This window comes from Schistocerca gregaria, chromosome X (genome assembly GCF_023897955.1).
Source record: "Schistocerca gregaria isolate iqSchGreg1 chromosome X, iqSchGreg1.2, whole genome shotgun sequence".
In the NCBI taxonomy this organism is placed as follows: Eukaryota; Metazoa; Arthropoda; class Insecta; order Orthoptera; family Acrididae; genus Schistocerca; species Schistocerca gregaria.
The window spans coordinates 568,637,709-568,658,804 of record NC_064931.1 but is presented as its reverse complement, the minus strand read 5'-3'; the positions used below and the strand labels follow the sequence as shown (position 1 = coordinate 568,658,804).

The 21,096-nt window shown below is 41.7% G+C and overlaps 2 protein-coding genes across 4 annotated transcripts in view; one reads left to right on the top strand and one right to left on the bottom strand.

The window, feature by feature from the left end:
• The window catches only part of LOC126299340 (catenin delta-2), a 468,367-nt gene extending 451,806 nt beyond the window's left edge, over positions 1-16,561 (bottom strand). Inside the window, exon 1 of one of the 3 annotated variants that reach the window (XM_049991178.1) lies at positions 16,458-16,561. The gene's annotated coding sequence lies outside the window, so the exon portion shown is untranslated. The remainder of the gene's footprint in view (positions 1-16,457) is intronic. The other 2 variants (XM_049991175.1, XM_049991184.1) reach the window with 2 other exon arrangements.
• LOC126299343 (protein tyrosine phosphatase domain-containing protein 1-like) overlaps positions 1-21,096 on the top strand; it is a 584,390-nt gene that overhangs the window by 115,371 nt on the left and 447,923 nt on the right. The gene's annotated exons all lie outside the window — the stretch shown is intronic.

Genomic DNA, 21,096 nt, shown 5'->3' with positions numbered 1-21,096 from the left:
AAATATGTGGTCAGCGTACACAGCAGTCGGTGGAAGAGAGCCTGCAGAGGTATTCGGATTCTCTGTAACTTCGATAAAGATTATCTCAAATTTCTGGAATGCAGTTAACAAGTTATCGGATGTAAGAGAAGCGAAACAGTTTCTACCACTCCCTTAACGACGAGCAGAAAATTCGAAGAAGACAGTGACGGATGAGGCCCGGTTGCTTCAGCCTGTTGGGGAATAAGTTACTCACGGGACGAAGTATTTTATCTTCTTATGATAAGGGAGCTCCGCCAGCACGTGTGTAGAGCTCTGTAATGGAGACAACAGATCAACCTAACAGGATCCAGCTTAGGGCACTTAAATAAGCGGAGAATAAGAACCAAGACATGTGCTATGCGACGAGTCGAATTAGGGAGCTGAAGCGGCATATTTTGAAATGAAAATTAATGATTGAGTAGAATACTGCAGTTTGTTTTCATGTTGGATTAGTGGTGCCAGGAAGCTCAGTGCTATCTGAAGTTATCTTTCGTTAGTTTATAGCGGACCCACCAGTATATCTGAATACTGATGTAACAACAAAGGCGATGCATCGACCCCATATTACAAATATGATATGGTTACGCATTAATATTTCCTTTAAATCCTTCAGTGACGAATCACCCGACAGCTGTGTAAATTGTATTTCGCATCTTATTTAATATCTGTTTAGTTAAAACTATCGTTATTAGTCTTATACTGTCTGTCATTCATAAATTTGCAAAGGAATAGAGGTAGTTGTCAGTTATTTTCTTTGCAATTACCCGAATTTACAGTTGGACGGCCATGTATGAAGAGTGAGTTTTCACCAATTTCGTTTTGAGTATGGCGAACAAACAGAATTAAACAAACAACGATATCGACGTAAATCAGACAAACATGTGAATTAATATAGAGCTTTTCTATGGCACAGTCTGAGTCCGTAATTAACATAGATCAATTTATTTTTCTTTCTATAACGTACAGGTTCAAATGGCTTTGAGCACTATGGGACTTAACATCTGAGGTTATCACTCCCCTAGACCTTAGAACTACTTAAACTTAATTAACCTAAGGACATCACACACATCCATGCCCGAAGCAGGATTCGAACCTGTGACTGTAGCGGTCGCGCGGTTCCAGACTGAAGCGCCTAGTACCGCTCGGCCACACTGTCCGGCGAAAGAAACAGATTTTAATTTCCACGTGAGAGAGTAAAATTTGTTAACTGGGTACCATGTTTATGTTTCAGGTCACAAAAATTGATCAATGTGACGACCAGATGCACTCACGACAACCTGGATTTGCAAAGAGCTACCATCTCACAATTGTTCGCAGCATTTTTCATACAGTAGGCCATGGAATGTTCAGCAGTCGTGAGATATTTCTTGTACAGCTTGAAGATCACACATTGCGTTCACCATTCTCAGCTATGACAACAGTAACTTCTTCACAATTCGTGGCGCAATTTGCAGTCTGCTTCTCCCCGGAGGAATTCCCAAATCGCAACTTAATTCAAACTTCCGAAACTTCTTCAACCATGGCGCGGAAAGACAACCTCTCCGTGTTCTTTTAATACGACGATACTAGCGAATAGCAGAGCACTACTGTTGTTCTTTTGATGAAACAGCTTTACGAGTAAAGCCGTACTCACCTTGTCCAGATCTTTGTTGACTGTCTGCAGCTATAAGGCACACTGGTGCTTGAGCGTCCACCTCACACGGCCGTACCTATACCGACGCCTAATGGCAAGAAATGGCACTAATACTACTAACAACACAAATCCTGCAGCGCGCAAACCGAATATCATTGCCGTATAGTTTGGTACCCATAAGTTAAATAGTTTTCCATCTACAATGGCTGAAGTAGCGAAAGTTTAATTATAATCCCCCTTTGTACCTTCCTCAAAATTGCTACATTTATTTTAGAATGTATGTCCTGAAAGTCGCTGAAGCTGTTATAATTAGTCTATTCCACTGACAGTAAAATAGTGAGAAGAATTTATTGTTACATACCCTCGTATACGCCATAATTAATGGTTCAAATGGCTCTAAGTACTATGGGACTTACAATCTGAGGTCATCAGTCCCCTAGACTTCGAACTACTTAAACCTAACTAACCTAAGGACATCACACATATCCATGCCCGAGGCAGGATTCGAACCTGCGACCGTAGCAGCAGCGCGGTTCCGGACTAAAGCGCCTAGAACCGCTCGGCCAAAGCACCATAATTAATCTTACCTTTTTAATCGATATGTAAGCATTAAGTAGGGAGCTACATCAGAAACCTAGAGTTTTATCTGCTTTTATAGCTTCTCGTGGTAGATAGACACCTTGCTATCGCGTCTGCCACAGCAAATTGTTCAACATTAAATTCTTTATTACTGTGGAACACAAAACCTACATAGCTACTGCGGAAAATCACCGCTGCAAAGAATATGTGAATTATTGTTGTAACATTTTCACGGGAGTTGGATGAAGCTAGTAGGTGTCCCACTGTACTTCACTTTAGACGTGTAGTAACCTACACTGCCGGAAAAATATCCGACACCCTCAACGATGTATTCAATGGCACCAGGGTATAATATGCACATACTGAGGGGTAACAATCATGGTGGTCCGTTTGTCGCGGTCACTGGCGATCAGATGGCTCTCAGGTGGACCTGTCTGTGTGCCACCTGTTTTGACTCTGCAGATAGTAATATTGGTAAGTTTAGAGGTGAACAGTGTTTCCAACATTCATTCTGCGGTACAACCATGCCATACCGAGAAGTACGTATTATTGTGGAACAATTTTAGCCATTTGAACCGGATCACATTGTGGGCCTGCAGGAGACTGGATGGACGTATCGACGGATAGCTGCAAATTGTGTCGGTTGTGTGTCGCTGCTTTCACCAGTGGTCTGCGGAACATTCCCACGCCCGTACACCAGACTCGGTAGGTGTGCACAGACATCGCATGTGAAGATCAACGCAATGTGCGAGCAACGCTGGGCGGCCGAACGTCGTTAAGGGAAGAAATACGGATGAACCGGGCATGGATGTATGTGATGTCATTAGGTTAGTTAGGTTTAAGTAGTTCTAAGTTCTAGGGGACTGATGACCTCTGAAGTTAAGTCCCATAGTGCTCAGAGCCATTTTTTTCAACGGATGCACGTTGCACCTGCTGTGTCACCGACGACACTGGGAACTGTTTACTTGCATCAGAGCTAAGTTCACGTGTGCCTATAACCAGGCTAACACTGACACCACGATCCTACCAAGCGCGGTTGCTTTGGAGTTGTGAAATAGTCGACCGGAGAGCGGAATGGCGCTCTGTTGTCTTCAGTGATGAGAGTAGGTTTTGTGTGTATGTGAGTTATGGACATAAATGTGTACGGCGTAAACCTGACGAGTGGCCTATTCTGGAGTGCATGCGCCCATGACCCACATGTCCCATTCCAGGCTTCATGGTGTGTGGGGGCCGTCACTTACAACTCTCGGTCATATTTAGTGTTTCAGAAGGGTAAGGTTGTCAGTGCCCACTTCATTGCACAGGTTGTTATCCTCGCGCTATTGCCATGTCTTCGACAGGAAGATGACGTGGTTTCTCAGCAGGGCAATGCACGTCCACACACTGCTGTTGTAACGCAACGTGACCTTCGTGGTGTGCAACTACAACCCTGGCCAGTAAGATCATTAGATCTCTCGCCAGTCGAACACGTTTGGCACATGGTGAAGCGGGAACTAATTCGTCCACCAGAGCCTGCAAGAACCACAGCCGAATTGCAAATTACGATGTAAATTATTGGGGCATTCTATTGCAGGGTGCCACATGGCAGCTTTATGATATTTTGTGTGCGAGAATACACTCCGGAATTTTTACTGTGGCGTGTTTCATTTGGTCTGAATTAGTTACCATATACTTCCACCTGTCATCTAATTTGTCAATAAACTGACTTTGTGCTTGAGGATCTTGCATTTTTTTCCGGCAGTGCATATTAATCCTCAGATGTAGACATCCCGCTTTTAAGATAAACGTTCGAAATTTCTTTCTTCATTCCTTCTATTGCCGAACAGTGGAGTATTTAACATAGACTGATACTTGTTTTAAAATGTGGTTTTTCAGATTCTTATACAATTGATCGAAGATTCGGAAGTCTTGAGAAACTGTGACTAGTTTCCCTGAATATATACACGAGAATTTCCTTGGTCGTTTTGAGTAAGAAGCCATCTGCCACTACTTTGTCTGATATTTATACTTTCACCGCTGGAAACATTGGCCGGGAAGCACACAACAGAACCGTTTTACAGGACGCGAGCTTTTGAGCTCACAGAGGCTGCTATCTGCATCGTTCTCCCCAAAAAACTGGGACGGAGCTGGGTGCTTCAGTTACGTGCTGTGCATTTCACGGCACCATGAGAAGCGCCTGCGACAATTAAAGGTGCGCCTTCCTGGGAACCGGGTTCCTATGTAACAGCTGCCGCCTCGCAGCTTGCTTTCCCCGACTTCCGTACAATTTTGGTGTCACACTTAACTGTGCTAACTTGATGTACCCATCACAGAAACGCAGATGAAAATTCACTTGTGACACGGATAAATACTGAAATCTGAACTTTAAAAACGCAGGTGTTTTTTGCAGTTGGTAAAATCTCTTTAGTCCTCGTTAGGCCGCGTCATGTTCCTCTTCAAAGTTCTTCACTGGTCGACGTCTCGATCCCTCTACTGGTATAATCTTCAAAATTTCACTGGTGTCCGCCGGCCGGTGTGACCGAGCGGTTCTAGGCACTTCAGTCTGGAAACGCGTGACCGCTACGGTCGCAGGTTCGAATCCTGCCGCGGGCATGGATGTGTGTGATGTCCTTAGATTAGTTAGGTTTAAGTAGTTCTAAGTTCTAGGGGATTGATGACCTTAGATGTTAAGTCCCACAGTGCTCAGAGCCATTTGAACCATTTGATTTTTTCTGGTGTCCCTAGAATGTATAACACCGTCGAAAGGCAATTTTTTTCTTTATTATTATTTCAGTTCCCCACGAGTTGACAGCGGAAAAAATCGCTCTTCAGCCGAAGTTACTTAACAATAGAAAAGATGGTTGAAAATACCTAAAAACAGATGGTAATAAATGAATTTTGCAAAAGCATATTTAAGATTTTTACATAAAAATAGATGTTAATAAATGATTTAAAAAAACACCGTGGTGGACAATGCTGATTATTTTTTAAAATATTAATCATGATTTTATATTACAGTGCAAATGTAGTCACTGATGATGAATGATGCTATTGTGTAGGGTGATGCTGGTGAGGCATGAAAACAATCATGGTTATAAGGGAAGTGAAACGGTGAGTATCAGTATGGAGCCCTGTAAAAGTGCAAGCAGGTATTAAAAATCAGCTCAGTGGAGAAAGAGGGACGGAGAAAAATGTAGGGATTGTGTGAGGTAGAACGTTGTGACTATAACTGGAAATAGGGTTTTTATCTCGGGCCATATTCCATCGTTGGGGAACGGTAGTTGCTTTAAATTCCGGCGGGAGAGGATGGATAAGGCATGAAGGTTAGCCGAAGGTGGAATATGGATGTGGGGTGCAGCAGGATACGTCGATTGGTGATTAATGGGTGGGACATCGGGTGCCGTGATTGTGTTTTGCTATGAATGTATTGGATTCGAAGGTCCTCTGTGGAGAGGAGAAGATGTGGGAAGTGGACCACTTGGTATAGGACGGGTTGGTGAGGGTAGGCGCGTGCGGAAGGTGAGACGGAGTGAATGTCTATCCAGAATTTCAAGGGACTTGTAGAATTTAGGGGAGATGGAGATACATTCATCGTTAGCGTAGGTGAGGATGGGACGGATTAAGGGTTTGTAGTGAGGATGACGGTAGAAAATGTAGAGCACAGTTTCGTTTTAGTAGTTTTAATCGGTTTCGGGCTTTGTGTTGGATTGTAAGGAGGTGTGCATTCCATGTTAGTTTTCTGTCGAACACTAGTCATAAATGCTTTTCTTTGTTAGTCAGTTGGTTGTAGATGGAGCGATGGAAACGCCGAGTGGTGAAACCAAATGTGATGGCCCCGGTTTTCCTGCGGTTTTACTTGAAGTTCCCACGTTTTACTCAAATCGACCAGGATATTCAGCTGGCTTTGTATCGAAAGACAGTGTCGCGTTCACTTATTAAAGGCTATTTTCCCTTGCTTCTGTGGAGAAGTGGACTTTGTGGCTAAAATCTTCTGTGTGTTATTGGTGGATCGTCGTCATGCGGTAACTACTGAAACCGCGGGAATATAGTATTTTATAAGTGGAAGTGATATTCTCTTTCGACAGCTGTCAGTCATCAAGGAACACAAGTGGAGTCCTGAAGAAAATCCCAGCAGAGTGACCGTAACGAAGAGCAGTAAAGAATTCTGAAGAATGAAACGTGGCCTAACGGCTCAGAAGAATTTATTACGAATGAAAAGGGCCATGAAAGCCTCCTGACATATACTTTTTGTTGCGTTTCTCTTATTTTTGCGCAATGTGGCTATGCGTCTTTGCATACCAAATATTTAACATATTTCACTTGTTTTTTTAGTTTCATCCTATAAACAGAACAATTACTGTTTTGGCTTCAGGCATTTCACAGTTCCAAAATCTTTGTTGCATTAAAAATGGCAAAGATTGGGGGAAACATGGGTCGTCCTCTTAACCAGCATTCGTTTCAGATGGTTGAGATAACTGTAAACATAAGCATGGTCGCACCTAAAAACTGTTTTCGACTTCTCCGAAATACAGACAAGTTTTTCGGGCACTATGTCACCTCCTTCTGTCGGTCGCAGTTTTACTAGGCCGTAAGTGAATAGTGGTTTACAGAGCCTACATATATTTCTCAAAATTTCAAACTTTACTCTTAAGTAACTACAAAGATAAATTCCATATACACTGATTTCAAATCTGCTTGTCAAAATTGTGAGAGTAACCTACTCCGGATTAATACGCCAGTCTCAAATCAATGTACAGCCATCCTGATTTCAGTTTTTCCTAAATCGCTCTAAGCAGATGGTAGGTCTGTTCCTTCAAACCGGCCATGCGCGATTCAGCGGCCATCAGCTTGTGTTCTTGACCGTGAGCAACAACTACCAAGCAGATATTCTGTATGTTGTTTCCAACGATAGCGGGTGAGTATTCCAATTGCTATTGGCCTTATTGCTGATAGGACATTGAACGCAAATCTTCCTACCTGGCGTTTATCTCGTTTCTTCACGGGGGCGGGATGTTAATTATTGGATCTGGAAATGTTAGTGGTAGAGGACGGTGGAGTTCCCTGCCTGTTTTTATTTTTTGGTCGTAAATATTGTTCTCAATCCTCTTTTTGAATAATGAAAATAGATATGTGCAGCCACCTGTTTAACCAAGGTAAAAGTAAAGCCTAATTTTCAGTGTACGCCAGTATAACTCACTGCGTCTCCAGCTATGAACAGGACTATGCGACTTACGCACTTGTTCAGTCCGTTAACATACGTCGAGGAAGTTGCAACCTTATATCGTGCACTCATTGTCATATAATGGCAAAAATTACTGTGACTATAGTAAGTTGCTTCACCGAAGAGTCAAGCAGTATATTGCTCCCTCCTACGTATACCTCGCGAAGAGACCATGAGGACAAAATCAGAGATATTAGAGCCCACACAGAAGCATACCGACAATCCTTCTTTCCACGTACAATACGAGACTGGAATAGAAGGGAGAACCGATAGAGGTACTCAGGGTACCCTCCGCCACACACCGTCAGGTGGCTTGCGGAGTATGGATGTAGATGTAGATGTAGAAACAATATACTGAACATCTGCCTCGTAGTTGTTACCCACGGTGAAGAACACAAGCTGATGGCCGCTGCCTACAAATTGTGGCTCGCACGTACACCGGAAGAGTGCGCCATAACTGTGCGCTGCCTTTTTAGAGGCTCATCTACATTTTGTGTCCAATCAGGAAAGACACAATCTATCCCCGCCATCACTTTATCCTCTGTGTGTCCATTTCGTGCAGCAGAACAAACCCCCAGTACCGTGGTGTGCGAAGAAAGTGGTTAAGGAAGCGTCTGGAATGAAATCTGGATGAGTCGAGTTGGGTGCTTGTTACCGACTACTGTAGAATTTGTATGACACCTTGGAACTAGGTGCATCATGACAAGAACCCTCCTCACACATTGTATTGTCTCAGAAGGGCTGCCGTCGAAGAATGGAACCGGAGTGAGCAGCAGCGTCTCGATGCCCCCAACCATGTTACATCTACGTACATACTCTGCAAGGCACCGCACGGTGCATGGCGGCGTGTACCAGCTACTACTAGTAGCCATTTTCTTTCCTGTTCCACTTGCAAATGGAGCGCGGGAAAAATGACTATCTATAATCCTCCACACGAGCCCTAATTTCTATCTTATCTTCCTAGTTTTTATGTGAAACCTGCGTTGGCGGCAGTAGATCGACCTGCAGTCAGTCTTACTTGCCCGTTCCCTAAATTTCCGCAATAGCGCCTCACGAAAAAAGCGTCACCTTTCCTCCAGGGATCCCCATTTGAGTTCACGAAGCTTTTCCGTAATACTTTCGTGTTGATCGAAACTACCTGTGACAAATCTAGCAGCACATCTCTGAATTGCTTCGATGTCTTCCTTTAATGCGACCTGGTGGGGAACCCAAACACTCGAGCAGTACCCAAGAATGGGTGTCACTGGCGTTCTGTACGCCGTCTCCTTCATTAATGAGCTACGGTTTCTCAAAATTCTGTCAATAAAACGAAATCGAGTTTTCGTCCACCCGATTATCAACGTGATGCGCTCGTTCCATTTCATATCGCTTTGCAACGTTACGCCTAGATATTCAATCGATTTGACTGTATGAAGCAGCACACCAATACTGCTGTAATTGAACGTTACAGGATTGTTTTTCGTACTCGTCCGCGTTAACTTACATTTATCTACATTTAGAACAAGCTGCATCCTTCACACCAACTAGAAGTTCTGTGTAAGTCGTCTTGTGTCTCCCTATAGTCAGTCAAGGACGACACCTTCCGTACATCGCAGTGTCATAAGCAAGCAGCCGTAAATTAGTGTTCACCGTGTCCGTCAGATCATTTATGTATATAGAGTATACGAAAGGTCCTATCGCACTTCCCTGAGGCACTCCTGACGAATCCCTTGTATCTGTTGATGATGTTTGGTTTGTGGGACGCTCAACTGCGCGGTCATTAGCGCCCGTAAAAAAACCCGATTTTTACACAGTCCATTTTTTTTGCACAGTCCAATCTAGCCACTGCCACGTATGATGTTGTTGTTGTTGTTGATGATGATGATGATGATGATGATGAAATGATGAGAACAACACAAACACGCAGTCCCCGGGCAGAGAAAACCTTGTATCTGATGAACACTCGCCGTAGAGAACAATGCACTGGGTTCTATTGCTTAAAAAGTCTTCGAGCCACAGGCATATATGGGAATCTAATCCGTTTGCTCGGACCTTCGCCAACAGTCTGCAGTGTGGCACCGTGTGAAGCGCTTTCTGGAAATCTAGGAATATGAAATCTTCCCGTTTTCCTCCATCCATGGTTTTTAGGTCGTCATGTGAGAAAGGGGCAAGCTGAGTTTCGAACGAGCGGTGCTTTCTAAATCCATGCTGACTTGAGGAAAGGAGTTTTTCTCTCACAAGGAAATTTTCTATGTTCGAACACAGAATGTGTTGAAGAATGCACGCGATGCAGCAACATAGCACTTAACGTTATCCAATAGCAAATTTTTATTACAAACTTGAGTAAAGTGTACAGACTGGTATTATTGAGTTTACTGTTTTGTTTTTATCTCACAGTGGAGTTATATTTTTCGTTTCATAATGCTTATTACTCCATTCTCTTAACTGTAAACGCGCACACACGCACTTTACAATAAGTGTTATAAAATCTTATTGGAAGATTTATTGTGCCGGTATCAATGGCTCCTAATATACTCACATAAAGACTTTTTTCCAACTGTGCTTCAGCCCCGTTAGAAATAACAGCGACGAAACTATCTTTGCTGTCTTTTTTCAGCTGTAATTAAAAGTATTCTCAATGCGGTATGATATCTTACATCAAGAAATACAGGCGTGTAAACATTCCGAACTAACGACTTCAGCTCAAGCAAAGTCCCTCACGTTTTTAATACAATAGTGTTTCAGTAGCATGTGTCTGATCTGTTGCAGTAATCAGTGTTCTGTAATATTTACTTTAGCTTGCAAGAGTATCAGAAATTAGCATGTGCCTTCAGTGTGACTAGTCACAGTGAACATCGCGTGATGAATGAGCAGATTCTCCATTCAGCCAAAGGGAATTAAATGATGGAAACAAGAAACATATTCTTCGACCTGTTACTCTTTTTAATGCTTGCTTTTGGCTTTGTAACTTCGCACTCTTCTGTTTGACGATAGCGTATTCATCAGTAGGTGTCGATTTTTACACATGTAAATATCCCCCATATGTCTCCCACATTATTAAGTGGGCAACTCCATGGTATAGTTAAAGTAGATGTCATGCAATGTTTCAAGGTAAAGCTGTTAATTTTCAAATGCTCATTACTTTTCTTTTCGTGAGTAATTTTTTGAGGGACTGTGACTTCGAACGATTGCATCATGTTGATAGACTACTTATCTTTATCAGATACATTAACGAGGTTACTCAGCTAGTATGTCTGAACGTAGTTTCGTCTATATAATACTGCGACTTAGTTGAAAAATAATTATTTTCGAAGATCTGATGACCCAAATGTGATTAAATGATTCAACAGAAAATAATATTGTGCATCTAAAACGGAGAAAATACAGAAAGTTCGCTGTTGTATTTGTTTATCAATATTTTAGTAGATAAGCTGCACAGTTCAAATGTTGTCATATTACCATGAAACATTTATTGTGGAAACAATCGGAAATTATATGGTTGACGTATTCTGTTATGGAGGTTTCATATCTGAACATGACCAAATCACTGAGTTTCATGTTTTCAGATACAGTTGCCTCCAATTACATTTTTTTATAAATTTTCGTCACAAATTAAAAGAAGAAAAAGGCATTCTGCGTCAATGTTCTCCTGGAGTATTGTGGACTTTTTTCAGTAAATGTAAGTGGAGCTAATTGTATAATATTTGGATTGAGCCCTCTGGCGTTTCACCTTGTTTGATTGCGACAGTAAGCAATGCTGCTTCATAAACTGTTCTCCGTAGTTTCCAATTTGCTTAATAACAATATTTTATTGACAATACTTCATTAAATCAATAAGGACAGTCACTTGTGTCTTAGTAGAAGAATAATGTGCCATCACATTGTCATTGACTTAGACTTAGGCCTCAGCAATAGATTTTCAAGTTATATTTTGCACTATTTCGTACCAGTTACTTTCGAAATACTTTCCGTACCAATATAATTGAAGGTCACAAGGGAGAACAACTGATGATTACACCTACTGTGCAAAAACGATACTAGTTTTAGTGGCTGTTTGATGGATAATTAAGAATCAAACTGCTGATATAATTTGTTCTGCAAACTACTCTGCGAAATTGCATGTTCATTGAGATCTGTGTAGTGAAATCAGAGACTTGTTTCCAACACCTATCTCAAGATAAAACAACGGTACACGGTTGCCACACTAACGAGGAACAGAAACGACGTGTGAGAGTACCCCTAATTTCTCCGAGTCATTAGCTTTAATTTAATTGGCATGAAAATTTGCTCTTTGATGAGCGCCGTGATATGAAATTCACAGAGGTGTAAGTAAAGCAGGGCTTCGCAACCTGTTGACCCATCCGGATTCCCCACCCCTTTTCAGTGGTGCGAATCAAAAAGTCACGAATAAAGTTCCGAGTTCCGTGAGTCACGTTCATTTATTTTGGATGGAAAGTATATCCTGAGTAAGTTATCCATATCTGTGAAACTTTTACTCCGAGGACAACGTATACTTTGCATGTTACAAACCGTTTTCTAAACCGCCTGAAGCTCAATCTGCATCGTCCCTACGAATTTTGCAGCTCTTTCCAACAATTTTTTTTGTAGGTAACACATAGCGTTCGAACTGTCATGTGCAGTAGCATAAAATTAGCATCACTTACTATCTAATAGCCAAAAGATATGGAAAATGTTTTGTGTTTTATCATATTGTTCTTCTCCTCGACTAGCAAACCTGTCTCGGATGTGTCGTAATGCACCTTAATTCGCTCTTCACGATTAAGACTGTTGGCTGAGCTTATATAGTTCAAGATTTAGATTACAAGTTATGTAAGTGGTTGAATGGATCAAATAAACAGTCCTGTATCGAGGGAGATACCACAGTGATAACGTTCTGAACTAATATTTGGTGGGATAGACGATCAAATCAGCACCTACGTATAACCTTCCCGTCATTTCTCTGAATTAGTTGAGATGAATGTCGGGATGGTTACTTAAGAAAGACCACTGCCAATTCCTTCCTCTGTCATTGTCTCGACGAGGAAATGTTCTTCCTGATAACAGCGACGACTTCTCGACTTTCCTGTAAGCTTTCCTTCTAAGTTTCACAACTATTTGGGTAACGCAAATGTTGGCCTGTCCCTTGATTTCTGTTCCTGAGGTTATGTATAGCAAACTGTGGTGTAGAGAGTTGCAGTAAAAAGTGCGGTTTGGTCTCAGTTACGTAGACAGCGACAAACTAGAGGGGGATGTAGCTGTCGGGAATATTATACATAAATTTAGAAATAAATGCGCTGTAAAATCATTTTGTGGTCTGCAATACACAAAAAATTCAATGTTAAATTTCATGTGATGAAGTGCAATGCTAACACACGTTTTGTTGATTAATATCTCAGCTATTAGTTACAATTTTCTTTCGTGTAGCACACGGGTAACACACGCAAATAATGTAATGAGCTAGGTGTCAATTTGTGTAACCAGAAAGGGACCGGACTAGGGTTCGACGTCTGAGCCAAGTGAACAGTTTTCACACCAGTAAATAAACTGCTACTTGCTTTGTGTAGAATTAAATAGAGCAAGTTATTTATTTCATGTTAAAATGACCTGTTCGTATAGCGTATCGTGCAGTGCACTAACTTGCGAGACCTAAAGGTAAGTCACACCCAGATTGCATCCGCACTGTGGGTTAGCCACCGTGGGCTCGTACACGGGCCAGACTGATTATGACACTTAGGCGGTTTCCCATGTCCGTTTAGGACAATGCTAGGCTGGTACCCAAATTCATCTCCAAACTGTTGAAATAGAATAACATACAGAACGTAGCTTACATGTTTCACAGACTGGTGGCTCATAAAACTTCCCTTCCTTAGGTTACCTTGATGACTGTTTCGTCAAGAGGTGTATCCGACCGAAAAATAAAATTTGCCAAAGTCGGAAAAAGTGGATACTGTACTAGACATGACAAACGCGAGGAAAAAGAAGAGATTCTGTTATAATGTCTTTGTCTAGACTAGGAACCTAATTTGCTTAACTCAAGTTGCTAATACAGCCTCTTGAAAGTATCATGTCGATAAAAGGACTTGGAGCGTGCTGGCTTTTTACGTCACGCACAGGTTCGAGTGTCATCTAATTAAGTCAGTGATAATTTGCTTTACCAGAAACATACTTTTATTTTCCATTTCTCGTGATCTGTGAACATGGCATAACTGGTAAATAAACAGTTCTCAATATAATTGCAACCAGGGTGCAAAAACATTTCGTGGTAGTGCAAAAGTTCAGAAGTATTGTCTCTCAAATTACACAGTCGTGTTTATAATGAGAGTAACCAATGTGTTTGGGTGACTGGCGTCACTCTCTCTTTGTTCATTGACATAACTAACATACAAATGGGCTGGAGGAGTAGAACATCTATTTCTTTTATAACGATTTTACTTAGAAAAAATTTCCTCGCAGCGAAGCTTTCATGTGTCACTGGTGAAGGCTGTATGAGTTATTGAAACATTCTGGGAAACAGCGCTGCGTAATCACGCAGGTAAATTCCGACGATGTTCTTTGTAAACTGACACCATATCAATCGTCTCATGCTTTTGAATGAAGGAAGATGATGGTTTGATGTACCAACAACGACGAGGTTATTTGATACGCAGTACAAGCCCTGTTTCCTTTCCAAACGCATCATCACAGCATTTGCCTTAAGCGAGAAACTTTAATCTGGAGGGCCTGGTGTGACTCTAAACTGCCACCCTCTAGAATACATCACTTATGACTTCTGGTTAAAACAACAATGAAATAGAAAGATTAGAAACACATGTCTTATGTACAATTATACCTGAAATGGCTGGACCTGAAACTGAATATGTTAGCTTTATTTGAAAAGAAAACGAAATTAATGTACTTATGAAGGTGTTCGCCGAGGCTCCTGAGAAAGAAACCTTGTCATCAGTATAAGTTTCCTCTGTATTAACACTCTGATCCACGACAGGTTACGAAATGTTTTACTCACGTTAACAGAGTTAATGGTGAAGAATTTCCGAATTTATTTGTAATTAATTCTCACTGAATATTGTATGCTCACAATGTAACGTTTATTCTTTGTAATATAAATGCTTGTAATGTTACCTTTATTCTTTGTAAAATTATGCACAGTCAAATCAAAGCAATGTATATATTGTAATACATGAAATTCTTTGGCACTGTTTTACACCAAAATATAATTGCCTGCTCTGTCACACATTATTGCAACTGTAAAATTGATACAAAAGTGCAGTGCGCCATGCGATGTTAATATAATACTGCCATATTATTCATTTTATCTCACCTCTATGTTGTTGCTTGTATACAGCACAGTATTTACATAATACCATGTAAGTAGCACTCACACAAACTGGTTACTACATCTGTCAGCTTCATCTGTAATATTATATACTCATAGTGTAAGGTTAATCTTTCTGTTTTAATTGTTCATGATGTGTCTTTTATTCTGTATAACCATTCATACTGTGAAATCAAAGTAATCTGTATATTGTAACATCTCTGACAGAGAACGTCTCTGGCACTGTTGTATATGTGAAACCGCAATCTTTGTGTCAACTTCACAAGTGGCATATACTTTCCGGTGTGTGTGTGTGTGTGTGTGTGTGTGTGTGTGTGTGTGTGTGGTGCTTTGCACAATATGGTGATAGACAAATCATATTTAAAAAATACAATCCTCCAACTTCACGACAAAATTTCGCCGAATTTTCGATGTAAGTACTATAGCCACTTAAACTCACATATTTGTTTACATCGTTTGGGCGTTAGTTATGGTCACATAGGGCCCTCCTAACATTGTTTTCTACCGTAGGGCACCAACACAACGAGAATATTTCGCTACAGTGGGAGAGCAAAAATCGAAAACTGACGATTATTTAAAGTGCATCATGTGAATCTTGTGAACAGCCGTCTGATGATGAACTTGTCAGTTCGAAACCAGTTACGGCGCTATTTGCTCAACTAAATAGCATTATTAATAGTGGCTGGTTGCTGTCTTCTTCTTTGTCAGAATCAACCTACATTAATTGTACACAGCCACGGTCTCCCCATGTCAGTTTTAGACAAAATAGCACTTACCAACATTTTCTGTTCAGGAGAGAATAAAGCCCCTTTCTACAGGAAAAACAAAAATAAGAGATTTCCTCGCTTCCATTAAAGACGCATAGACCAACTTCACGCTACAGGGGTAAACAAACTTAGCTGCGATTTTGAACAGGTCTGTATTGGTGAGACGGAACACCTTATCAGTACACATATTGCGGAACACGATCGATACACACGGGTCGGTCATCATACTAAATCGGCGGGGGCAGAACATGCAGACAAACATGATGGGACCATACAGTTTAAACAAGCCCACGTTTACGCTGGGCAGCAACTCACCGCTAAGCGAGAAATCGGAGAGGGTGTCTAGATACCAAAGATGTTGCCCAACATGGACCACGAGGAGGGTTATAGACTCTCGCCGTCTCGGTTGTCAGCTCCTGCAGGCTGGCAGGCCACGTGCCATCGGAGCTGCCCCACCATCGACGTAAAGGCAACAATGCAAGCAACCGGAGGTTCTGTCAGACCTCAGGAGTCACTAGCCACTACATAAGCACCACTACGTCACCACGGCAGTTACTACCTGATTCGAGCCAACAACCAGTCAAATTTCCCAGCAGTAGCATCAGATATCCCTGCCTCTTGAACCTGTCATCCGATAAAAAAGTGTAGTTTGCCAAAACGCCCAGCAATTTTAAAATAATACAAAACAGCAACAACACACCGCAGTAGTCACCCTGATGAAGACTGTCAGCAATAGTAGCCGAAACATTGGCAATTTTGTTACATACGACGCAACCACACACCCAGAAGGATTTGAAAGAAAAAAAAAAACTCAACTAACGGATCATGACGTTTAATAGTAAATACTGAATAGGAAGCTGAAGTCTTTGAAAGTGCGCTGTTGGAAATATACACAAGGGACCTAGCAACGACGAAGAGACAATTAGTGGACGAGCGCTGCCTTACCGGGAGCCGGAGCGTGTGCGTCAGCTGTAGTGACAGCGATGAACGCTGGCGGGAGACTGAGCGGCCCGCCGGAAGGAAGGCGCGTCTGGTGTGTGGCGGCTGGCGGGGCCGCAGCAGGGGCGCACACACCTCGCCCTCTTATCTCCCGGTGACGGAATGACGCGCTCCAGAATGCTCTAGCCGCTCACGTTCAGTTCTTCTCGCTCAGTGCGAAGGACTTAACGCCTCGTCCACGTGTAAATGTCTGGAGACTGATCACTATCCCAGTGTACCAGGGTATAAGATGATATCTGGAGTGAATTTGTCAAAAGAACCGCCATGATATTTAAGTGAAACGGTTTAACGAAATTGCTCAAGAATGATGATCGTGACAGCAGGACACAATTTTTCTTTTGAACCGTTGGACTACGAGTCCTTTGCGTTAACAATTGCGTCACCTCGCTCGTTGTATCTATTACATTCTCTCCTTAATCCAATGTCTATCTCTAAGCTGCCTTCTATTTTTCTCTAGCTGCGCGGGGTAGCCGCTCGATCTTGGGCGTCTTGTCACGGTTCGCGCGGCTCCCCCCGTCGGAGGTTCGAGTCCTCCCTCGGGCATGGGTGTGTGTGTTGTCCTTTTCGTAAGTTAGTATAAGTTAGATTAAGTAGTGTGTAAGCGTAGGGACCGATGAGCTCAGCAGTTTGGTCCCATAGGAACTTACCACAAATTTCCAAAAAAATTTTCTCTACCTAAAAACCAATTATTGTAATTGCCTATTTCTTAATTCATGCATATTTTTGTCAATCAGTGTACAAACGCTGCACATAATTTGGGATGGGAATAACCTCTTGGTAGCGTTAATTCTCAATGTCAAGCGCAGCGGATGAAAGAACACGACTGGCAGTAGTAAATCAGGTAAAAGAATGAGGCAAAGAAGCCAGTGCTTAGCTCTGACGATATAGTATGCAAACGAGAACTCGACGAAGTGTATTGGTTCTAAACTGCTGTTTGTAACTTATCTATGCAGCATCTTCTTATTTTCAGCCTCATGTACGAGCTTCTCGCATATCCTGACCATCTCAAATAACTTTTTGCCAGAAAAAATTAGGAAAAATGTATTAGGCTATGGTGATGAGCTGGGGTACACTAACGTCACGTTTCTCGAAACTTTATTCACTACGAAGATGTGAGCAGTAATACGTCTTTTTTAAAATAGCACCTGATATTTTTACTCTGAAATTCACTTCCTGTCCTCAAGACCTGTTCAAAACGTATCACAGTGTACCACTCACGTGAACTTGACATTATTAAAACCATGACACAAAACTATGATTCTCCTGTACGAGCATTCAGTGAAGATACCCGGGGTACGTTACCTCGTCCACTCGTTGGAGTTGACAGTAAATAAATGAAAACATAAGTAAAATGCGCACTTAGATCCAGTCAGCCGTCTTCGGTTGAAGAACTGTTCAAAAAGTGGCTCTGAGCACTATGGGACTTAACTTCTGAGGTCATCAGTCCCGTAGAACTTATAACTACTTAAACCGAACTAACCTAAGAACATCACACACATCCATGCCCGAGGCAGGATTCCAACCTGCGACCGTAGCTGTCTTGCGGTTCCAACGTGTAGAGCCTAGAAACCGCTCGGCCACCCCGGCCGGTGAAGAACTGTGCGAGAAAAATTTACACTATTGAAGATAAGGTAGAAATTGTTCTCATATGCGAAGTATCTAAGTTACCAGAACAGTAATTATAATAATGTTTCCTCAGTAACAGTACGGTTACACGTGGTGCAGTGCTGACTACCTGGGAACGATATTTTGTGCTTTTGCGCAGATGAGTAGCATTTATACCTTACCTTCTCTTCGTTGGCGTACGTAGCAATCACACAAATCTACAACCGAAGACGTTTGACTGAATGTCTGTATGCATTTTTCTTGTGTTTCCATTTGTTTATTGTCAGTTCCAGGAAGCTGACAAGTTATGTTACCCCGGTCATTTTGACTGCGTGCGCAAGGCACGACTACAAGACATGTAAACAGGAAGACGTAACTCTCAACTCTTTTCGAGAAAATCGAGTTTGAAAATTTTAAGCGTGCTTATATACTTTGTAGGTCGATAGTATTCAGGGAATCCGCATCCGCGTATGTAAACGCTTAGTTTCATAAGCAGAAGGACTGTGGATCGAATTTCACAGAAAATTACTACCAATGGTCTCCCTTTGCTTGCAAGAGACAACTTGCTCGTTTGGACCTAGGGTGAAAAAATTAATTGATGAGAACGCACGAAAATACAGAAATGTTACGGTAATATTCGGAAAACTCACACTAGCATTGTACAAGAATTTTCTGCCTGGCATCTTTAAGGCATACGTGAGAGAAGAACAGTTTCTTTTGCTCCTCGATTCACGGGGAGGGCAAACGAACCAGGGTTTGTATGACTAAACCTTTCAATATGGTGAGGGTCTGACAACGTGCAGCCTTGAAGAAATTCCTCCAAAATGTACTGCCCTGGTCCAGCCTTGCGACGTTTAATTTTATAGACACGTGAAGGATCTTCTAAAATGACTGCAAAATACAGATATAGTTTCTAGAGATGATTGCATAAAAATTCAGTCAATCTTACATCATCAGTTGTCTGCACGAATATTCGTTGATAAGCTTTGATACGCCTGGTACGCTATGAATTTGAGTGTTGATGAAGAGCCGTTTATGAACGTAAACCATGTTTGTTTTACAATAGACGTATCGAAAAATCTCACAAAATCTCGGCACCGAATTCATTACAAGCGCCGTACGTCGCATTAATTATTTTCCATGTTTCTACAATAGGTATCATCCTGATCCAAAGGTTGCACCGTATACTTGCAACAGATGTGGATGAAACAAATAAATAAAAATGACTATACTGATTTGAGTGAAAGTTTTAGTTTTTATTTCCAATTTCCTTACGAAAATGTTTTCTTCTTTTTTCAAGGTAACGATTATGAAACTAACAAATGAATTATTAAATGCTGAAAACTTGTTCAGTGATACAAAATCAGTTGTGAGAATTACGCGGGAACGAAATAAAAGGTACCAGCAGCGAGATTCAATCCAGAGTCGTCGGACTTACGGAGCTAAACGTTTTCTCTCTCAGCTACGGACTTCTTCAACATTGGCGACAGTACAAAATTTTCAAACTTGGTTTTTTCGAAAACGTTTGAAAGTTGCGTCTTTCTGTGGACGTATGTTGAAGTTCTAGTCGTGCCCTACACAACCTGCCAGTAAGAATCAAATCGGTGAGGGGAAGTTCGCACGGTTCCCTCGCGAGTACTAGTACAAGAAAGTCGAAACAAGGTTTGTATTACGTTTTTACTAAAGTCGTGTTTATGCGAGTGGTACACTGTGATACGTTTTTGAACAGGTTTTGTGGAGAGGAAGTGGACTGCCGAATAAAAAACATAGGGTGGTATGTAAAAACTTAAAAAAAGAGGCATACTTCTTTCCATATCTTGATAATAAACGAGGTTCCAAGAAAGGCAATAATAGTGGTTAATGTCGCCCCAGCAGCTAAACATTGTTTGCGTGATACATTTTTTATTCTGCTTTTGAACAAAAAGTTACACGAAGTTGCCAATATAAATGGGACATTGTACTGTAGTATCAAACGACACACCAACATTCCAGAAACCAAAGTGTTTGCAACCCTGTAATGCTGCTCATTGCTAAGTACATGTGTAGACCTATCAAAATTGACCTTTGGTTTCTAGATTCTATATCAGAATTAAAATCTCAGGTATTTTTCCGATATACTCACCACACATTGGATTTACGTATTGCATCTAGGATTGGGTATCACTAGGAGAATCACACAGTAAACGCACGTTTAATGGCCACATGCATGTCTGAGGCGAGATTTGAAACCGTGATCTACGCATTCTCAGGCCTAAAAAGTGAAGCACCTAGAAGGGGAGGAAGAAACATCGGACCACTGTCATATCCGAATGCACCACAAATATGGCTATTGCACGATTCGACCAGTCTGGGTAAATGGAGACCCACAATGAGGCCCCTTTCAAACGGACAAGTGATGATAACGCTTTCTCAGACGAGTGCGCGGCATCTCCGCATCCTTCAAAATGATCACTCAACTTCTGATGCTGTTCACGCCAATCATACGCCAATTATACGTAAATACCCTACCAAGCCTGGAAACAACACTAAACACGAACAACACTAATGCACTGTGATGGTTGTTGTACCCTGTCAGAGGGAATTGCAATTCTAATCATTTACACACCCGCCAATGGTGTGTAGGAGTACGAATATATACTGACATCAGAGCATGTCTTCTGTGTGCCTCATTTCTTTTGTCAGGAAGTGTAAATACTCGCAGATACGGTTCTTCCCAGTTCCTTCCTTTTGAGGCAGGTAGAGAGCTGGGTATCGCTCTCTTCTGGCCCAGAAACCCAATTGGTAGAATTCTATAACTATTCGTTTCAGATTTGAGTTCCAGTAGATTGAAACGGTCCCTTCCTCCATCTGATTGGCGCATACTTACTTAAAAGCACATTTTGTGCACGCTACATATGTCATCAACACATACACAATGTGATCAAAAGTATCCGGATATCCACAAAAACATACGTTTTCCATATTAGATGCATTGTGGTGC